Source organism: Bos indicus, chromosome 27 (assembly GCF_029378745.1).
Source record: "Bos indicus isolate NIAB-ARS_2022 breed Sahiwal x Tharparkar chromosome 27, NIAB-ARS_B.indTharparkar_mat_pri_1.0, whole genome shotgun sequence".
In the NCBI taxonomy this organism is placed as follows: Eukaryota; Metazoa; Chordata; class Mammalia; order Artiodactyla; family Bovidae; genus Bos; species Bos indicus.
In genome coordinates this window covers 39,362,995-39,384,617 of record NC_091786.1, presented here as the reverse complement: position 1 = coordinate 39,384,617, position 21,623 = coordinate 39,362,995, and the positions used below count along the sequence as shown (strand labels likewise).

General features: G+C 46.7%; 1 protein-coding gene across 3 annotated transcripts in view; it reads left to right on the top strand.

Annotated features, from left to right (window-relative positions):
• LRRC3B (leucine rich repeat containing 3B) overlaps nt 1-21,623 on the top strand; it is a 95,235-nt gene that overhangs the window by 19,080 nt on the left and 54,532 nt on the right. The window lies entirely within an intron of this gene.

The window sequence follows — 21,623 nt, the reverse complement described above, 5'->3', positions numbered from 1 at the left end:
TTCGCCCACCAAGTGATTCAGAACAGCTTTGTCTGAGAACTGCTGACCTTAGCATCCTTCCCACCACTGTGTTCTTTTTGCTGGTGGTTCGGAGCTGTGCTCTGAGGACCCTCTTCCTCAGGAGCCCTTGTGTCTCCTTAAACTGGAGAGTTGTAGGCCCTGCTCCAAACCAGCTAAATCAGAATATTTGAAAGTGTGGCACTAGGAGTCTGCATTCTGAACAAGCTCCCCAAGTCATCCTTATGCCTACGAAAGCTTGTACAGACCCTCCTGCCTAGAAATATGGAATTCTTCAATTCCAGCTCTTCTCACTCAGCCTTTCCCCTCATGTCTGACCTTTAGAAACACATATCCCATTTTTATTCCACCTCCCCTGTCTTAGGGTTATTTCACAAATATGCGTTTGTTCCAGGCACTGAGGAAAGAAAAATACAAACCATGAGATCCTGTCTTTGACAGTAGAGAGCCTGCAGAACATGGAGGGGAGAGACAGATCTGTGGAAAACTGAGGTCACAGAGGAAGGCAGGTGGAATGCTGTATAAATGTGCTGGACTCCAGGGAGAAGAGTCATGCGTGTGCACCTGGGCTTTGAGTTGATGAGGATGGCTTCAAAAGGGCTTCAGGACCTGTTACCAACCAGGGTTCTTGGCCTCCTCGATCAATAAAAATTGATCAGAAGCCAGACAAGAAAATCAGGCAAGGCTTTATGGGGATCCCCGCTGCATAGAGGGGATGAAAACAAGTAACAGGATTCGTTTGCTCACTCCCTGACGAGGATGAGCAGTTCCTTCTACAGGGTGAGAGCAGGGGTGGATCCAAGGATCGGGCTGGAGGGGTGACTTAGGTGGTTTGACCATCCTTGGGTGGTATTGAGTACAGGGGGCAATATGCAGCACCCTGCTTTCGTTCCTGTCCCCAGCTCTTCACAAGTGGCACTTGGGTTCTTGGTCTCTGTGTATCTTGTTGTCCATAATTTGCCCCAACTGCATGCAAGCAATTGTTTTTAATCCCTGATAGTTCCTTTGTATTTTGTTGCTGGAGGAGACGTTTGTCCAGGTGCGAGCACTGCAGCAAAGGGTCCCAGGTCCCGGGTCCCAGCCTGGCTCAGACTCAGAGTTAATTGAGGAAAGCTACCATTGGGGGGTTTTCCATCAGATGGAGGAGGGGGGCACCCTGATGACTTAGTATGAATTAGAAAGTGGGAAGGGGAGCTGGGCCATCGCAAATGACGCAGCCTAATGCATTCATCTCAGAAATCAGGCCTCATGGAGTCCTGGGAGAAGCTCAGCATGCAGATGTCCACAAGGGCACAGGAGAGAGCAGAGGAAAGCCACTGCACAGGGCCCAGGGAGGGAGCCAGTGAGACCTCCAGAAAGCACAGCGCCTCCTGGTGATGGGCCCGAAGTTGCTCTAGGTCAGCAGGGCTCGGAGGAGGAATTGGGAGGTGAGGGAAGCAAGGGCCATTGGAGCCTGGAAGGACGAACTGGAGCCCCTGCCCATGCGAGAAGCTGGAGGAGCTGAACACGCACACTCAGAACCATGGGCCACCTCCACGCTCAGCACCGGGGGAGCCACCGCCTGGGAGCGGCCATGGGGCCATCCAGTCTGATGCCATGGCTTCACTTCTGCTGCCAGGGTTCACATGGATTTCTGCCGAGGCCAGTCTTCACTTGCACCCCCAGGCTAGGGAACTCCGGAGAACATGGGCAAATGAAGCAAAGTCAACACAACACAAAACCAGTGCAGCTGGCTTAGGACACCTGTGTGGGGTGGCTCCATGGAGGAAGGGGTGGGTGGTGAGTGGGATGTCCAGCCTCAGTCAATCAGTTCAGTTGCTCAGTCGTGTCTGACTCTTTGCGACCCCATGGACTGCAGCATGCCAGGCCTCCCTGTCCATCACCAACTCCTGGAGCTTACTCAAACTCATGTCCATTGAGTCGGTGATGCCATCCAACCATCTCATCCTCTGTCGTCCCCTTCTCCTCCTGCCTTCAATCTTTCCCAGCATCAGAGTCTTTTCAAATGAGTTAGTTCTTTGCATCAGGTGGCCAAAGTATTGGAGTTTCAGCTTCAGCATCAGTCCTTCCAATGAATATTCAGGACTGATTTCATTTAGGATGGATTGCTTCGATCTCCTTGCAGTCCAAGGGACTCTCAGGAGTCTTCTCCAAACCACAGTTCAAAAGCAGCAGCTTTGTTTATAGTCCAGCTCTCACACCCATACATGACCACTGGAAAAACCATAGCTTTGACTAGATGGACCTTTGTTGGCAAAGTAATGTCTCTGCTTTTTAATATACTGTTTAGGTTGGTCATAACTTTTCTTCCAAGAAGCAAATGTCTTTTCATGGCTGCAGTCACCATCTGCAGTGATTTTGGAGCCCCCCAAAAATAAAGTCTCTCACTGTTTCCATTGTTTCCCCATCTATTTGCCATGAAGCAATGGGACTGGATACCATGATCTTAGTTCTCAAGGCCCTGCTAAATTCATGAGGACTTTACCTCTGGGTAGCAACGGCTCATACATTGCAGGAGTAGCATGATAAATGAATGTTCTTTAAGAAAATAACTCAGGCAGTGGTTCTCAAACTTTCTGGCATCAGAAACCTTTTGGACTCTCAACTCTGATGGAGGATCTCAAAGAAGTTTTGTTTACATGGATTATGTTGCCCATATTTACTGAATACTGTAAATTAGAAATTAAAACCAAGAAATTTTAGAAATGGTTACTAATGCATTAAAACTAACAACAATAAGCACATTATATATTAGTGTTAAAAACAATTTTTTATGAAAAAGAATTTATTTTCCAAAACAAAAATTCAGCGAGGAGAGTGGTTTCATTTTAGGTTTCTGCACACCATGTGAATATCTGGTTCTTCCACTTGCTCCCGGTTCACTGCTATGAGAGCCCATGGCAGAGAGCCTTGGGAAAACCCCACAATCCACTTGTGACAGATGAAGAGCAGAAAAGATGGATCATGTCTGTAGTGTCCTGTCTATAGTATTATGGAAACAGTCTCCATCATATCTACAAGTCAGGTCACGTCTGCAGTAGTATGGAGAGTCTCAGCCCCCTTCATCCCTGGGAAGGGTCCTGAGGGGGCCCATGGACCACACACCCACTGGTGAGCAGGCAGTGTGACCAGGATACTCCGAAAGAGACCTTGTAACAGTGTGTAGGGAGGTGAGGGCCTGCCTCAATGGGTATCAGTGGGGATGAGAAGAGGGGTACTGGGGAGAGAGGCTAAGGAGACAGATGCCACAGAATGAACCAGCTTATGTGGGGATGAAGGAGGGGAGAGGCCCTGAGGGTGTCCTGGATCAGTGGAGATCCACTAGCCGCTGGTACCTAGCCCTGAGCCAGCCAGGCCTCTAGTTCACAGGGTCATAGAAGACAGGAGAAAGGAAGTGGCCGACCCAGCCCTGTTGTCTGCAGGTCTAAAGCTGCCTTCTGTAGTCTGATCAAGACTTCCCTGGGGCTTAGTGGTAAAGAATCCACCTACCTATGAGGAGATGTGGTTTCAACCCCTGGGGCAGGAAGATCCCCTGGAGAAGGGAATGGCAACCCACTCCAGTATTCTTCCCTGGAAAATCCCATGGACAGAGGAGCCTGGCGGGCTACGGTCTATGGGGTCACAAGAGTCGGACATGACTTAACGAGTAAACAGCAACAAATATTAATAGTATAATTATACACTAAGGGGAACTCCCCAGGTCTGTAGGTGCCTAAGAGGAACTAAAAAGCCTCTTGATGAAAGTGAAAGAGGAGAGTGAAAAAGTTGGCTTAAAGCTCAACATTCAGAAAACTAAGATCATGGCATCTAGTCCCATCACTTCATGGTAAATAGATGGGGAAAGAGTGGAAACAGTGTCAGACTTTATTTTTTTGGGCTCCAAAATCACTACCAACAAAGGTTCGTCTAGTCAAGGCTATAGTTTTTCCAGTGGTCATGTATGGATGTGAGAGTTGGACTGTGAAGAAAGCTGAGTGCTGAAGAATTGATGCTTTTGAACTGTGGTGTTGGAGAAGACTCTTGAGAGTGCCTTGGACTGCATGGAGATCCAATCAGTCCATCCTAAAGGAGATCAGTCCTGGGTGTTCATTGGAAGGACTGATGCTGAGGCTGAAACTCCAATACTTTGGCCACCTCATGTGAAGAGTTGACTCATTGGAAAAGACTCTGATGCTGGGAGGGATTGGGGGCAGGAGGAGAAGGGGACGACAGAGGATGAGATGGCTGGATGGCATCACCGACTCGATGGACATGAGTTTGAGTGAACTCCAGGAGTTGGGGATGGACAGGGAGGCCTGGCATGCTGCGATTCATGGGGTCGCAGAGTTGGACATGACTGAGCGACTGAACTGAACTGAACTGAACTGAATTATACACTGGCAGGGATATTAGATGGGCAGAGATCCTGAAAGTGTTCCAGGTTGGTTGTGTGGTTCATGGAAACAGGGTTACAGGGAGAGATGGTTGTTTGGTGAATAACAAACACACTGGGGAGGAGGGGAGGTTTGGCGAATGCCCTTCTCTCTGGGGCACAGTGGTGGTGAAAGGTGTTCAGGAGGCATGCAGGAAGCAGGGACATGATTTTACATAACATAAGTATGCATGTGTATACGTGTGTTGTATACATATATATAAATATGGTTTTATGTGTGTATATGGTATGTGTGTAGGTGGTTTTACATGTAAATAGCTATGTAGACTTGGCATGGGGATTTCCAGAAGGGTAGAATGAACTGACCTGGGCATCTGAATTTGTGGATGAAGGTCCTGATTCACCAGCAACTCCCAGTGTGGCGCTGGACAGCCCACAAGCATGTGTGGATCTCAGTCTCCTTGTCTGGGAAAAGCAGAGAGTGAAACAGCGGAAGTCGTGTGATCCAGTCCACTATTTTACACAGAAGAGTCATCTTCCGGAGGACACAGCGGTTCTGTCGGTGTCAGCGTTTGTGCGAGCAGCATTGTCCCAGCCCCGGTTTCAGCCTTTCCTGCTGAGGGGTTGGGAAATGAATGGAGAGGCCATCCATCCGGTATCGAGGGACAGCAGCTGTCTCTCAGGAGCGGCAGGTCTTGTCGTGTTTGAATGTGGCCCCCGGCTTGGCCTGGCAACCTTGGCATCTTCTTATTTCCTTGGTACTTGAAAGAGCTTTTTGTGCTGTGTCCACACCTGCCCACGAGTGCTCACACATGTCCACGAGTGCACACAGAGCTTTTGACCCCACTCTGGTCAGTATTCCCCAGTGTACAATGGAAGTTGTAGATGTGCTTTAGATGTGCACAATTTTTTTTTTTTTTGTATTTATCTATGCTTCGATAGTATAGAAAAATAGAGCAAGAATGGCAAAACTATTTATATTGGTATCATTTCTTAGGATAAGCAAGAGTTTAAATAAACTGAATTTTTAAAAAGATAGCATAAAGGCTGGTACAGGTAAAACTGAGTGTGTTAGTTGCAAAACTCTTGATGGTACAATGTGAGTGACTGGTGTGTGGGGAACACTAAATCGCCTTAATGAGCCTTTTAACAAACTCAGACAAGGACACAGTCTTATCAGGGGATCCTTGACTCTGATACTTAAGTTGGAAGTGTTATTCATCATAGGTCTGGTATTTCAGCCTAAAAATTCCTTTTGGGGAACCTTTTTTTTTTTTTGGCCATCCTACGAATCTTGTGGGATCTTAGCTTCCTGACTGGGGGTTGAACCCAGGCACTCGGTAGTAAAAGCATGGCATCCTAACTACTGAACAGCCAGGGAATTCCTCTGGGGACCTGAGTTTTTATATCTACTTTATACTGGTCATGTTAGGTACTTAAAACATTAGACTTTAACCTGGATTTAACTAGAGGAGAAAAATCAAGCAACTTAAAATGAAGGGAAACTTTATAAAACAACTGGCCCTGTAGTATACAAAAATGTCTTGTCATAAAACACCAGCACCCCCGCCCCCCAAAAAAACACACCCCCCCCAAAAAGCATAGCTGGTAGCCATTCTAGAGTAAGGAGACTAGAGAGGAATGACAACTAAACACAACATGTGATTCTTGGTTGGACCCTGAATCAGAAATGAGACGTTATAAAGAATGTTAGGACACTTGGGGAAATTTGAAAACCAGTTGCTTATTAAGATGAGAATAGAGTTATCAATTTTAAATTTCCTGAGTGTGATGATCATCATATGGGGACTATGCTTGGTTTTAGGAGATTCACGCTAAAGTATTGAGGGATGAAGCCCATTAATAATTAACTCCCAAATAGCTCAAGCCAAAATATATGTACATTCACATATACTCATTTGTGCATGTAATGCCCACACACACACACACACATGCACAGATACATACACACACAAAACACACAGGGGCACACATAGATATAGACACACACGCACACATGCCCACATATACACACAGATGCAGAAACACAAAAACACACATATGCACGCACATGCACATAGACATGTACACATGCATGCCCAGATGCACACAGATACACATGCATATAGACACTGACATGTACACATGCTTGCCCATACGTAAGCACACGTGTATACCTTCATACATACACACTCACATACAAGGAGAGGGAAAGCGAACGTGACAGAAAATTGCCAGTTCATCCAGAAGACCCAGGGTAGCAATTCTTGTACTCTTTGGTAGATTTAGACTTAAATATTTTTCGAAATACAAAGTTGGAGAAAATATTAGACTTTGTGAAGTAGGGAAATCTCAGTGATAAGCTCAGTCTTTCACGAAGCAGATCAAACAGTAAGTGTTGAGAATTTGGATAACATTTTCCCAGTCTTATTAATGTTACCAAACCAGACTTGCATGCACTCCCCACACAGTAAAGCTGGTCCACTGACACTGGGTTGTGGGGAAGGAAAGTGCAGCCTTTATTGCAGGGTACTCGCAAGGAGAATGGGCAGCTCACACTCAGAAGCCCTGAACTCCCTGATGACTTTTAGGGAAGGGGTTTTAAAGGCAGCGTGGGAGAGGGTCTGCAGGGTGGGCCGTCAGCTCAAGCATGGTTCTCAGACTAGTTGGCTTTAAGGTGAAGTTTTAAGCATCATCAACCTTCTGGTTTCAACTGAGTCTAGGGTCTATGTTCTTGTGGTCAGCAGTTTTCGTCTGGAGGGAGTCTGCTTCCTGTAAAAATAACTTAGGGACCTGTGTCAGACTTTTTTCTGTATCTTTCAGGGAACTGGGAGTGGTGAATCCCCCATCTGCCGTGTGGCAGATTTATAGTCCAAATTGTAGCCAGTTCCCTAGCCCAACTGGTATTCTTGGTTTCTACCTATTTGCATTTCCCAATCATTAACTCTTGAGTCAGCTTTTTTCTTGAAAAGACAGGGACACAGTGGCTTATACACAGTTTCAGTAAGGAGTAGTCTTACATTGTGCAGAAATTTTTTGCAGCTGCTCCCCAGCTAAGATTCCTTCCTCCAAGTAATGTTGGTCATAGTCCGTCTCTGGTCAGCAGAGCCAAGGATGGTTCATGGGGACAGCCTAGGTTCTTGTTTGCACAGGCTTTGCTACGACAGCTGATCAAACAACGGTGTTAATACAGAATAGCCTCTGGTATAATAAGAATTTTGTGGATTCAAAAGTCCTTCAGTAAACATTCATCGAGGGCCTACAGGCTCTGGGCATCATTCCTAGGGGCTCATGGAAGACTGTGGAATCCTGTTCCTCGTGGAGATTGTTCTTCTTGGTGGGGAAACAGAAGTATCTAGGTAAGGAATGAGATGAACTGAGTAATTTTAAAAAATCGCTAAGTCTTAGGAGGAAAAAGAAAATCACGAGGGAACATGACAGAGAGAGATAAGGCACGTGAGAGGATGGTGGTGACCTGAAGGCTTCTCTGAGGAGGTGACCCACTGTGAAGATCACTGGGAAGAATATTCCATTTTACACGTCTCCGTGATGGATTCCTCGATTCCTCATTCTCCCAGCCTTCAAGTCTGCCCCTGATGTCAAGGTCAAGGATCTTCTGAAACCTGTGTGTCTGCTGGGCTGCATGGGGTCTGTCCCTCGGTTCATCCACACCCAGTGACTGCAGGGTGGGGCCGACCCTGGGTGTGCCCGTGTCCTCATTCTTGGGTGGATGAAGGCAGATGTTCTCTGTGCACTTTTCATCTTTATGACGGACTTTTAAGAAAGTTAGATCTAAAAACCACAGAAAGCCCATCATTTGCTCACCCTGACACTCGGTGATCAAAGTGAGTTATTGTCCCCGAATAACGCTGCAGGAAGCCTTCCAACCAGCAATGCTCAGTAACGCCACACTGGCACCCCTCTGAATTACTATCTCCTTTTGCTAATTCACTGTGACAGGTTTCTAAAGCAATTTGAGTTCATGTAAAAGCGGTGACAGGGAGATTATTCAAACTTGCGTAAAGGAGGGTGGGGGACAGAATTGATATCATCTTCCTTGTAGCACCGAGCAGGATCCATTCGGTTTCATTTCCTGGAGGCATTAAATCTGTTTTCTTTATTTTTTTCTTTTTCAGTCATCTTTTCAGTTTCATCTGATAATTATATTGTATCTGCAGTGCTTGAATTTATCCCAGAGCATAGAACCAGTCAGCTGATTCTCCAGCCCAGAGGCCGCCAAAGACAGGAAGTGAAGACGATATTCCTTAGCATTAAAGAAATTCCGATGTTTAAAATCCAGGCCCAAATGATGTCCTTCATGTGAAATCACTCCGGGGATAGGTCGGCAGGTAGAAGGGATTCAAAACGTCCATGTTCCTTAATGTGCCCTGTTTCCACCTGGGTGAACTGAAGCTGGTGCCCCAGATGGCAGAGTGTGGGCTGGGCAGGATGGCATGGTCTGGAGCCCTGGGCCGAGGCACAGCCTCCCTACTCACAACCCTGTACTTGGCTCAAGGCCTGGCTCAGAGTGAACACCCAGCAGACACGAGCCGGTCTCACCCCGTCTCGCTTCCTTAAGCCTGGCAGCTCACATTCCAGCCCACCTCTCACCATCCTCTCGCTCAGCCCCACCAGTCTGCTGGCTTTCGTTCTGTTTGCAGAAGACGCCGCCCGGCGTGTTCCTGCTTGGAAGCCGCCGAGCCTGCACTTGCTGCAGCCCCATGTCCCTCCCTCGGGTCCCCAGTGGCTCCTCCTCACGCTCAGTTCTGAGCTCAAGCATCACCACTCAGAGTAGCTCCCATCCTTGGTCGCTGCAACATGGTACCCTGATGGGTTTTCTTCACGTCTTCTCTCCCTCTCCTAAGTCACCTTGATGCTTTCTTTGCTGGTTTTGATGCTGTGTCCTGTGCACCCTTGAACTTGGTGGGAACGGCGGCCTTGACTACCTTGATTGCCCAGTGCATGGTTATGTACAGTTCAGTTCAGTTGCTCAGTCCTGTCCAACTCTTTGCGACCCCATGGACTGCAGCACACCAGGCTTCCCTGTCCCTCACCAATTCCTGGAGTTTACTCAAACTCATGTCCATTGAGTTGGTCATGCCATCCAACCATCTCATCCTCTGTCATCCCCTTCTCCTCCCGCCTTCAATCTCAACAAGTGGCTCGCTAAATATTAATTGCACAGGAGTTACGGGGGACTCCTCTAGAGATGGAAGAGCCTTGCGGAGCTGGTCTGCAGGTCAGATGGTATGAGGTTTCCTTTTTTGACATTTTTATTTATTGATTCGTTTTTGGCTGTCCTGTGTCTGATTTTCTGCGGGTTTTTCCCTAGTTGCAGCAGATGGGGGCTACTCTCTACTTGTGGTACTCAGGCTTCTCCACGCTGTGGCTTCTCTTGTTGCAGAGAATGGGCTCCAGAGCACGGGCTTCAGTAGTTGGGGTTCCCGGGCTCTAGAGTGCAGCCTCAGTGGTTGTGACTCACATTGGCTTAGTTGCTCCGTGGCACATGGGATCTCTCCGGACCAGGGATCAAACCTGTGTCTCCTGCATTGGCAGGCAGATTCTTAACCACTGAGCCACCTGGGAAGCCTGGGTGAAAGATTTCTGAGAAGACTTTAGAAGTTGTAAAACTCCATGCAACTAACGCGTCGGTCAGTCTCCCCTCCCGTGGGAGCACCCCTTCCCCGGTGGGGAGCACCCAGACCCAGGCACCGTCTTCGCATTCTTGCAGAACTTTCTGTAAAGATCCCGGCAGTTCTGACATCAGCCTTAACCCCTGATACATTTCATTAGCACCAGTTTCCAATGAAACTCGGAAGAATTTGAAGCAAGAGGAAAAAAATCCTCCGGCTTGGAAATTGGTCGTCAGCAGGCCAGCAGGTGTAGCCGGAGTGCAGAGGACCACGCAGAGCCTGCGCCATTTCGATTGTGGCCGGCACAGCTTCCTGTGCCACGGTTCGCTTCAAAAACCGTCCTGTCCCTGGTCTGGGACGTGGAGACAAACACAGAGGGGTCAGCTCCGAGGCGAGCGCAGCCCTCGTTCCCTGCATTTCTTCAGGACGGCAGTGCGGTGGTCCTCAAGGGCAGTGCTGATCAGGAACCTCTGGGTACCTCCCCCTGGGTTCAGTGTAAACATTTTTTCTTTTTTTCCCCCATCTACCTACCACTGTGGAAAACTTTCAGCCTTTACTATTGATAACCTTTTCAGGCTTCCATTAAGATGTAGTATGCTGACTTTGAAAGAGCTTGGTTTAAATTGCAGAGGGAGAAGAGGGGCTTTCAGGAATCTCAATCCATGATTCCTGGCTAGAAAGATGTGTTTTTTATTTTTGGAAGTGTGGCGATCATCCCCAGAGAGGCTGATTGGCCAGATTTCAGACGGCCAGAGCCCCGCGTGGCGGCCCCCTGGCTGTAGACACAGCATGTAGACACAGGAAAGGGTCCTGTGCCCTTTCCCCTCCCCAGGCTCAGTTTTCGCAGGAAATGAACAAGGGCTCAGGTTTCCGAGGAAATTGAAATATCCAGTTTAGGAAAATGAAAACAAATCTTGAATTTGGGGGAAAAAAATTACTTTATCTGTGGCTCTCAAAATGGATGGTTTCCCTCTGTATTGAAATGTGATTTTGGTAAACTGAGTCAGAAAAGGAAATTGCACATTGCATCTGTTTCTCTCCCCTCTCCAGAAAACTGGGTCCTGCCCTCTTCCTGGAATGTACGGTTTCTTTGTCAAACTCGAAAGAGAAACCCTTATATAAAGGCACCTGCCTACCAATAAAAGAAGTATATAGCACAAGGATTTTGAAGCTTGATGCAAAACTATTATCATTATATTCTTTTTAATTTTTAATTTGAATGACTTGAAGAATGAACAGTTGCAACACCCAGGTTTTTTTAAGCAAAAATTTCCCCAGCTTTTTTTAGAGATATAAAGCTGTATCTGACATATCACACTGTGTAAGTTTAAGGTATACAATGTAATGATTCAGTATATGTACATATTGTGAAATGATTATCTCAGTAAGATTAGTTAACCCATTTACACACACTTAAAAAATTTTTTTGAGAACTTTTAAGACCTGCTCTCTTAATGACTTTTAAATAGACAATACAGTATTAACCATCATCACCAGCTGTACATTGCCTCCCCAAAATATTTTCCTCTTACAACTGGACGTGTGTACCCTTTGAATACATTCACTGATTCCCCATACAATGAGTAGACTTGAAGAACTCACCGTATCTGTTCTTATAAAGTTCTTATGATTGAACTTTGCTTCAGCTACAGCATCCTGATTCTAAGCTATCCTACTAAATAACTGAGCACAGGAGAAGTGATTACATTTATTATCAGTATCCTACTAGGTGGAGACTTAGATATTACAGCTTACAGATTTTCTGTTATGAACATTATACCATTAGACTGTTGGTGTTCATAAGAAGCCAAGAGAATCCAGGGGTATTGCAGGTCATGCCAGTGGAAACACCAAATTTCTAACATGGACTCTGACTTAAATCAGCAAACTATCCATAACAAATATATTGACTCTACAGACTCTTAAGGGCTTTGCTGGTGGCTCAGTGGTAAAGAATCTGCCGCAATGGAGGAGACCAGGGTTCGATCCTTGGATCAGGAAGATTCCCTGGAGAAGGGATAGGCCACCCACTCCAGTATTCTTGCCTGGGAAGTCCTCTTGGGCTATAGTCCGTGGAGTCACAAAAGAGTCAGACACGACTTAGCTATTAAACAACAACAAAATTCTCTTAAACTTTCATTCCTCCCTTAAGCCAACTCATAAAGAAGAACAGGGCACTTTCCTCTTCTGGAGAGTTTTAAGGGTTCCTGAAGGGAGCTTTAAAGAGGAGAGGTGATTCATTCCCCATTATTTCCACCAAAAGAAAAGAAAAGAAAGAGGAGAGGTGAATTAATTAGCATGGGAGAAATCACAAATTAATCACAGCTCTGAAATACCACTCATTCAGACCAAGGATTAAAGCATACCTCTTTTTTCGATTGAAGTTACTTATGTTTTCAGGGAAGCTTCCCAGGAGGTGCAGTGGTAAAGAATCTGCCTGCCAGAGCAGGAGATGCAAGAGACGAGACTTCGATCCCTGGGTGGGGAAGATCCCCTGAAGGAGGAAATGGCCACCGGCTCCAGTATTCCTGCCTGGAAAATTCCATGGACAGAGGAGCCTGGCAGACTACAGTCCATGGGCTCCCAAAGAGTTGGACAGGACCGAGGGACTGAGCACACACACATTTTTCAAGGAAAAAAATAGAAATAGAAGGTAGATGCTAAACTCCTAAGGAGCCCAGGATTTCCTATGACATCATCTGAGCCAAGGAGGGTTGTCTCAGGTGGGGCCAACCCCAGACAAAATATTCTTGAACACCATGCGAGTGATTCTTCTGGGGGTTTTCTTCTTTTGGAGGATGGAAAGCTTTTAGTGGCTTTTGTGGAAAAACTGAACATTTGAGCTGTAACTTTCAAAGGGAATCCTTTGTTCCTCTGGCCTGTCTGGGCTGCTTCTTTAGGAACATTCATGTCAGAAACATTTCATCTTCAGTTCAGAATCCAACATCCATGAACTGAAGAGAAATTTCCTAGATGACGCTTGCGAGACTGTTTTCCCCACACCCTTGTCTTCATATTCTCCAAATTAAAAATAAATGCAAACCCTCTGAGTTTTAATTTTGTGGTGTTTGATCCCTGCTCTAATATCACATGTGTGTGCATGTGTGTGAGTCACTACAGTTGTGTCCGACTCTTTGTGACCCCATGGACCGAAACCCACCAGGCTCCTCTGTCCATGGGATTCTCCAGGCAAGACTACTGGAGTGGGTAGCCATGTCCCACTCCAGGGAATCTTCTGGATCCAGGATGGAACCCTTGTCTCAAGCATCTCCTGCATTGGCAGGTTCCTCCACCACTAAAGCCCCTAAAGTCATACATTTCCATTCACTTTGGAGGAGACTCACCTCAGTTCAGGCCTTGATCGCTTTTCACCTTAGGCATCCAAATTTGCACCTACTTCAGCCTCTTCCTCCAGCTCAATTCTTACTTTATAATTCCACCAGATTCATGTCTCAAAAACAAGACTTTGAGTTGGACTGATTTGCTTAAAACAGTTGACGACCCTTGGTTGTCTAACTCAGGGATCAGGGAGATCCCCCGGAGGAGGGCATGGCAACCCACTCCAGTATTCTTGGGCTTCCCTGGTGGCTCAGCTGGTAAAGAATCCACCTGCAATGTGGGAGACCTGGGTTTGATCCCTAGATTGGGAAGATCCCCTGGAGAAGGGAATGGCAACCCACTGCAATACTCTCGCCACGGGGTTGCAGAGAGTCAGACACGACTGAGCGACTAAGCACAGCACAGCACAGCACAGTTGTCTATAAAGTCAGATTCCTGAACCTGGTGTGCGAGGCCCCCCACGGCCCCACCTGCTACCCCGGATGTATTTCGGGGTGCATCTCAGCGTTCATGCTGGACCATTATCCACACTGCTTGACTCTGACCCGCTCTGCATTTTCTGTCTCCTCTTCCTCTTTTCTTACGCCCATCAGTGCCGTGTCTGCAGGGTGGGGGGTGCAGGCAGTGGGAGTAGCAGGCAGGGAGAGTTTAAAACTGTTGTGAATGGGCTTAGAGTGGTTCTATTTCTCATCATGACCAACACTAGCATTTCTAAATAATGTCAGTGATAAAATACTTTTTCCTCCCCAAAATACGCGTTGCTGTGGCTACCGTTCAACTTTAATAATACATGTGAGCTCCAGATTAGCAGACTCTTTTTTTAAAAAAAATTATTTATTTTGGGCTGTGCTGGGTCTTCGTTGTTACCTGCGGGCCACTCTCTAGTTGCGGTGTGTGGGCTTCTCGTGGTGGTGGCTTCTCTCATTGTGGAGCACGGGCTCGGGAGCACGTGGGCTTCAGTAATTGTAGCTCCTGGGCGCTAAGGTACAGGCTCTGTGGTTGTACAGGCTTAGGTGCTCCCCTGAATGTGAAATCTTCCCAGGGTTGGGATCAAGTGTCCCTGTGTCCCCTGCATTGGCAGGCAGATTCTTTACCACTGGATCGCCAGGGAAGTCTCAGCACATTCTTCTTATTATGTAATAAAGGCTGTATTCTACATGAAAGTTGATTCCAAGGGAGAAGTCCCAGTTATGCAGACTGCTCACATGATTTCAGCCATCCAGTCAACAAGGGCACAGTTGTTCTGGGATCCTTCTCCTGCTTCACACACAGCTTGGGTCTCCAGCACCTCTGATATTCTTGCATTTATTTATTAAATTTTTTGGCCACTTCACGGCATGCAGGGATCTGAGTTCTCTGACCAGGGACTGAGCCCACGCCCCCTGCAGTGGGAGCATGGAGTCAATCACCGGACCACCAGGGAAGTCCCTGTTCTCGCACTGAAGCTGTAGCTTTGGAATAAACCACAACAACACAGCGATTGTAAGAAGGAATAGACTTCGAGTTGCGTGAATTCTGTCATTCCCTGAGACCACTTGTGGCTTTTATTTGTGTTTAACATTTGGCTCCTTCAAGTGCATGATTTCATCTGGTGAGGGCACATTTCATGATTATCACTGAAAATCACTTTTTCAGATAGAGGAGGGGTATGTTGAAAATGAATTACTCTGCGAGTCATGTAGACTAAGAATTTCTGTGCATCAGTTGGGTCCATCTTACTGAAGAATGGTTTCCAAGGAGGTGTCCAGAGAAGACTCCACACAGATGTCAGAGGGTCTTGTTCTGTCCATCCCCTGTGAGACGTGATCACTCCGTACCCTCTCACACTCCGCTCTAGCATCCTTACCCCGTGAGTTTTCTCCATACACTCATCACCTGCTGATACATCATACGTGAGCATGTGTGTGTGTTGCCTTACTAGTCAGTATTTGTCATTTTTTCTAGTCTTGAGTTCCATGGGGTCTATAAATATGTTTTATCAAACTGTATCCCAGGCACCTATCAGATAGTCCAGCCTATGGTTGGACTCAGCAAGTATTTGCTGAGTGAATGAATAAATGAATGAATGGGAGAATTGTCAGAACAAATCCCACACAGACCTTTTGTTCATTTTCTTCTCTCTGGAGCCCCTCTGAAGTGGCGAGAATGAACAGGCCTTCAAATGAGTTACAAAAGTACCTTTTGCCCATCTTAAAGAATATAGTTTGTTTGTTTGTTTTCTATAAGTGAAAATGAAAGTTTCTCAGTTCTGTCAGACTCTCTATGACTATACAGTCCATGGAATTCTCCAGGCCACAATACTGGAGTGGGTAGCCTTTCCCTTCTCCAGTGGATCTTCCCGACCCAGGGGTCAAACCCAGGTCTCCCACATTGCAGGAAGATCCTTTACCAGATGAAACACCAGGGAAGCCCAAGAATACTGGAGTGGGTAGCCTATCCCTTCTCCAATGGATCTTCCTGACCCAGGAATCCAACTGGGATCTCCTGTGTTGCAGGCGGATTCTTTACCAACTGAGCTATCAGGGAAGCCCTTTCTATAAATACTTCAAACAAACTTTAAAATTAATTTTTATAGTTTCTTTACAATGTTAAGAATGTGGTTGTCCCGAGGTAGATGGAAAATTACTCCAGCTTGCCCTCCTCATCCATGGAACCTGTGCATCTAACTCAGAAGGTGCTGGTGTAACAAAAATGACCACATACTGAGAATTTACTCTAGGTAGGCCCTTGACTTTGTCTCCTGTCCTCAATGGGTTCTCAGAAAGCCGTCGTATAGATGAGAACAGGACACCACCCTTGTGATCCCCTGGACTGGCTGGGTCCCTGGGCCCGGGCGGGAAGAACGGCCAGCCTGCAGGGCAGAGCCGACCCTTGGTGGCCCCAGCGTCCCTCTCGGTCTCGTCTGCTCGCCCAGCATTGTCGCCACCACATGTTAGGTGTCACCGCACAGCTGGCCGGTGGGGCCGAAGAGGGAACCTAAGGGAAGAGCATGGTGGAGCCCAGGAGACTAACACAAGGCTGCAGAGAAGCTGAGCCGGGTCAGCTCCAGGTCCGCAAGAAAATGAGCACCGCCTCGGGGAAGGATGCACGGGAAGCCTTCAGTCCAGAGAGTGTGCTGTGCTCCGGGAGGACCAGCCGTTTCAAACACCCACGCACTAAGCCCTCCTCTGCCAAGGCGCTCATTACTGTCTGCCTCACTCTTTGAATTACTCACTCTATGAGCCCACTTTTTAAAAGGCAATCCACAGGTATTTTAGAGATAAGTCACTTTTTTCATGGGCTCCAAAATCAATGCAGAAGGTGAAATGAAAAGATCCTCTCCTTGGACGGAAAGCTACGACAAACCTAGACAGCATATTAAAAGCAGAGACATCACTTTGCCAACAAAGGGCCATCCATATAGTCAAAGCTATGGTTTTTTCCAGTAGTCTTGTACTGATGTGAGAGTTGGACCATACAGAAGGCTGAGTGCCAAAGAACTGACGCTTTTGAATTGTGTTGGAGAAGACTCTTGAGAGTCCCTTGGACTGCAAGGAGGTCCAACCAGTCCACCCTAAAGGAAATCAGTTCTGAATAGTCATTGGAAGGACAGTTGCTGAAGCTGAAGCTCCAATACTTTGGCTACCTGATGCAAGAAGCCAACTTATTGGAAAAGCCCCTGATGCCGGGAAAGATTGAAGGTAAGAGGAGAAGGAGACGAGATGGTTAGATAGCATCACTGACTCAATGGACATGAATCTGAGCAAACTCCGGGAGATAGTGGAGGACAGAGGAGCCGGGCGTGCTGCAGTCCATGGGGTCACAAAGAGTCAGACATGAGTTAGTGACTAAACAACAACACTTTTTAAAAAAAATCATGCTTTTTTATTCAAAAGTTTAAAATTCGATTAACAAAGGAATAACAACACTAGCGAAAGTAAAACAAAGCATCTCCCTAAATTTCATGACCCTACAAAATATTTTCAATTTTTTCTGCGTTCTCCCCTTTTCAGTCCTGGTCCTTATGCCTGCCCATTTTTATTATGGTGTACACCTGTATCTTTAATGTGCTTCCAGATGGAGTTGTTTCCACTACCACCAGTGTGGGCAGGGCACTGCCAGGGCCAGGAGGAGGTGAGGGGGTGACTGCATCCCCAGTAGGCTCACATTTAGGGAGGAGTCACCCCAAAACCAAAGGCTGAGCTTGTGAGATAAGAGAATGGAGGAGATAGCAGAGAAAATCCCGAGAAAGAGAGAACAAAAAGTGCCTAAAACACTAGATAAAAAGCATAGACCATAGTGAGGGGCAGAGAATAATGAGGGGAAGAGAAAACATTAGTGGGGCTTAATGAAAGGAAAATGAGGTGCATCTCCCTGACATGTAGCTCAGCTGCCAGCCCCTGTCTGGACAGCTTCTCCAGGAAATCTGGAATGCCTGTCATTTTTCTACAGGCAGACTAACAAGATGGCAAAAGGACTGATGGAAAACATCCTCTGAGATGGGCTTGGATACACATGTGGGTTCAGATGTGGCGGACACTGCTCTGCCATTAATCATGTTTTAGGAGAAGCTGACATGTCATTTCTCACTGATTTCAGAGCCTGGGGGGCTGAGAGGGATGGTGAGTAACACAAAACATGTCAGAAAAACTCAGAGAGTAGAAAGCTCACAGTGTCTTTTAAACAACGGTAAGATAACCTGGAGATAGACAGAGGAGCCTGGTGGGCTACAGTCCAAGGGGTCGAAAAGAGTCAGACACGACTTAGTGACCGAACAGCAAGATACCCTAAAACCTAGCAGGGATTCTGAGAGCTCTTGTTTGTGGTGAGTGTTCTAGGCTCTTGAATCATACCTCCAATTACAGCTCATGGCCAAGTGTTAAATTTTGCTTTCTGCCTGCAATGTGGGAGACCTGGATTCGATCCCTGAGTCAGAAAGATCCTCTGGAGAAGGGAATGGCAACCCACTCCAGTATTCCTGCCTGGAGAATTCCATGAACACAGGAGCCTGGCGGGCTGCAGTCCATGGGGTTGCAGGGACTCGGCCGTGAGTAAGCGACTAACGCTTTCACTTTTTTCTTTCATAATGATAACATGCATGCTCAGTTGCTTAGTTGTGTTTGCGACCCCATGGACTGTAGCCGGCCAGGCTCCTCTGTCCATGGGGTTCTCCAGCAAGAATACTGGAGTAGGTTGCCATTTCCTCCTCTAGGGGATCTTCCTGACTCGGATCGAACCCATGTCTCCTGCATTGCAGGTGGATCTTTATACTTGAGCCACCCGGGAAGTAATGGCAGGCGTTTCAACTCACTCGGAACTGTGTCTTCTGGAGCACAGCCTCTCCCACGTGTGTGCCATAGTGTCTCCAGGCACAGCCATGCTGAAAGACACCAGATTGAAAACAACGGCTCCTCTAATCGATAGGATTTAGTTTACAGAGTTGAATTATATCACGTGGATATTGGAGGAAAAGTTTTTCGTGTCCTTACTCAGTGGCACCAGATAGATATTTCTTTCCAAGTTTAGTTAGCATCCTAAAGTGGCCTGCATGATACTTTTCCTAGATGTGGAAGCAGTCCAGTGCCTGGCTGAATCGTTATCATGCCTTCCTGTTCCTGGTGGTCTATTTCTAATAACCTGTGCAATTATGTAATAGAGTCATGACTGAAAAGCCATCAGAGATTTGGGTGTCTTAGCCAGCCTAGGCCTAGATGGATTCAGACACTGAAATGGATGCTTGAGGCTTTCTAGACCATTCCATCTATGCCAAGATGAGCAGACGTAGAGACTGATCTTTCAGTAGCAGGGGCCTGGAGGAGATCCCAAGGCTCTACAGCAGTGGTTCTCAGACTTTGCTGCAGACTGGAGTCTGCTGCACAGCTTCAATGATTCTCTGAGACCTGGGTTGTCTCCTGCGCACAGCAAACCAGGATTTCTAAGGCTGGGGCTAAGGCATTGGTCTTCCCAGGTGGCGGAGTGGTAAAGAATCTGTGCCAATGCAGAAGACTCAAGAGACACGAGTTCGAACCCTGGGTCTGGAATATCCTCTGGGGTAGGATATGCAACCCACTCCAGTGTTCTTGCCTGGAAAATCCCATGGACAAAGGAGCCTAGCAGGCTGTAGTCCATCGGGTCACAAAATGAGCTGGACACAACTGAGCATGCCCGCACGTATGCAAGGCGTCAGTAATTTGAAAAATCTCTCAGGTGGCTCTGATACATGGCTGTAACATAAGGTAAGGTAGAATCATGCTCATGAAATGTGCAGATTGCTCTCAGAGCCCTTCACAGAAAAGAGAAATAGCAAAGACTTCTTTGGCAGGGAGTATGGAGAGTGCTAGGCGGACGGAACTACTTAGACAAAAAAGCAGAAATAAGAAAGCGGGTAGTGGCCCAGTGTGGAGTTCTTTTTGGCTAGAATGAATGTGGCAGCATAAAGGAAAAGCAGAAGAGAAAGACAGGGAGTGTTAGAATGTGCTAGAAAGAAGGGGCTCAGTTGCCAGGCTTAGTGGAAAACTGGTATCAATTTTCATAAATAGAAGTTTAACCTTAGGAACTAGTGCCATAAAAATAACACAGAGTGTTTCCTGTTAGATGCCCTCCCCTGCCGGTGATTTTTCTTTAACACCTTTAACTCTTTGCACAAACGAAGATTTGCAAGGGGTGTTACAGACAGAGTAGCCCCGAGCGCCGAGTGGAGGGGAGTGGCAAAGACGGAGGGGAGGGATGGGGTGAGGCAGCTCGGGGACAGACACACGCAGCCTGGCCAGTGGCCCTTGTGGCCTCTGCATAGGATGAAGGGGATTTTGTCAGCGGCGTCCCAGAGGATGCGGTCAGAGTCTGCCATGTGTCAGCTTGGATGCTACAATACCTGCACGGGGTTGGCTGAGAAACACAGTTCAGATCATGCCAGCAAATCTCTGAAAACGCTTCTAGATCTGATCCTCCCTCATATTCTGCCTACAGAAAAGGCAGCTCCTGGTGGTTTGATAATCCTAGGAAGAATCTGTTTGTTCTCACTGTCAATGAACTGAACTGGTAACATATAATTTCACTAAACATACCTGGATTTGGAGAATGTCGTTTTTAAAATGAAATATTGAATAACAGGAGAATTTGAAATGTCATGGAATTTGAAAATAATGTACCGCATGGCTAGAGTTTATAGGGTGCCTTTTATGTTGGTGATCATTGAATGAGGTTTGAAGCAATGCAAAAACTGTGCTGTCCCTGTGTGTGTGAGTTTCCCTTGTAGCTCAGTTGGTTAAGAATCTGCCTGCAATACAGGAGACCCCAGTTCGATTCCTGGATTGGGAAGATCCGCTTGAGAAGGGAAAGGCTACCCACCCCAGTGTTCTTGGACTTCCCTTGTGGCTCAGTTCGTAAAGAATCCGCCTGCAATGTGGGAGACCTGGGTTCAATCCCTGGATTGGGAAGATCCCCTGGAGAAGGGAAAGGCTACCCACTCCAGTATTCTAGCCTATAGAATTCCATGGACTATATAGTCCATGGGGTCACAAAGAGTCGGACACAACTGAGTGACTTTCACTTCATGTGTGTGTGTGTGTGATGTTCACGAAGCACTAGGGTAAATGGGAACTTTCCAAAGTAAAGTTCTGAAATTACTAGGCAAGGAAAGCAATGAAAGAAGTAAGCCCGAAGTTATAGAACAAATATTATGACCCTATCTTTAAAGTCTGTGGCCAACGGATAAAGAAATGTAATTTTCTCTAACACTCTGATGTTCTCTTAAGGACTATGAGAGGCGTAATAATGTCTGTATTTGGGTTACATGCTGCTTTGATTATGTAGCCTATTAGTGAAATCCAATCCACAGCCTCCTACGAGATCGAGTGACTAAGGCATTTTGCTGATGAGTAGATCTTACTTGACAGGTTGACCTAGGATTATTAGTGAAGCCAGAAGTACTGCAGAGAAATACACTTCTGCTCTAGTCACTGACTCATCAGCCCATAAACAGCGCTTAAACCTTTATCTTTTCAATTGTCTTAACTGCCTTTCCCAGCAGCGTCCGCTTTCGAATAACAGATGGAGAGCTGCAGTCGCTGCTTCTCCATTACTAAGCACCCATATCGCCCTCAACTACAACAGAGTTCGTTGTGGTGACAAAGCTCAGCAGTGCATCACCTGAAGATGGAATATGCCTGCTGGAGACCAAATATCCTTCACCCCCTGGTCTGTGCCAAGCATGTCACCTAAGTGGTGATATAGCTTAAAATTGACCGTAACATTATTGCTGTTTATTATCACCATGATCATGC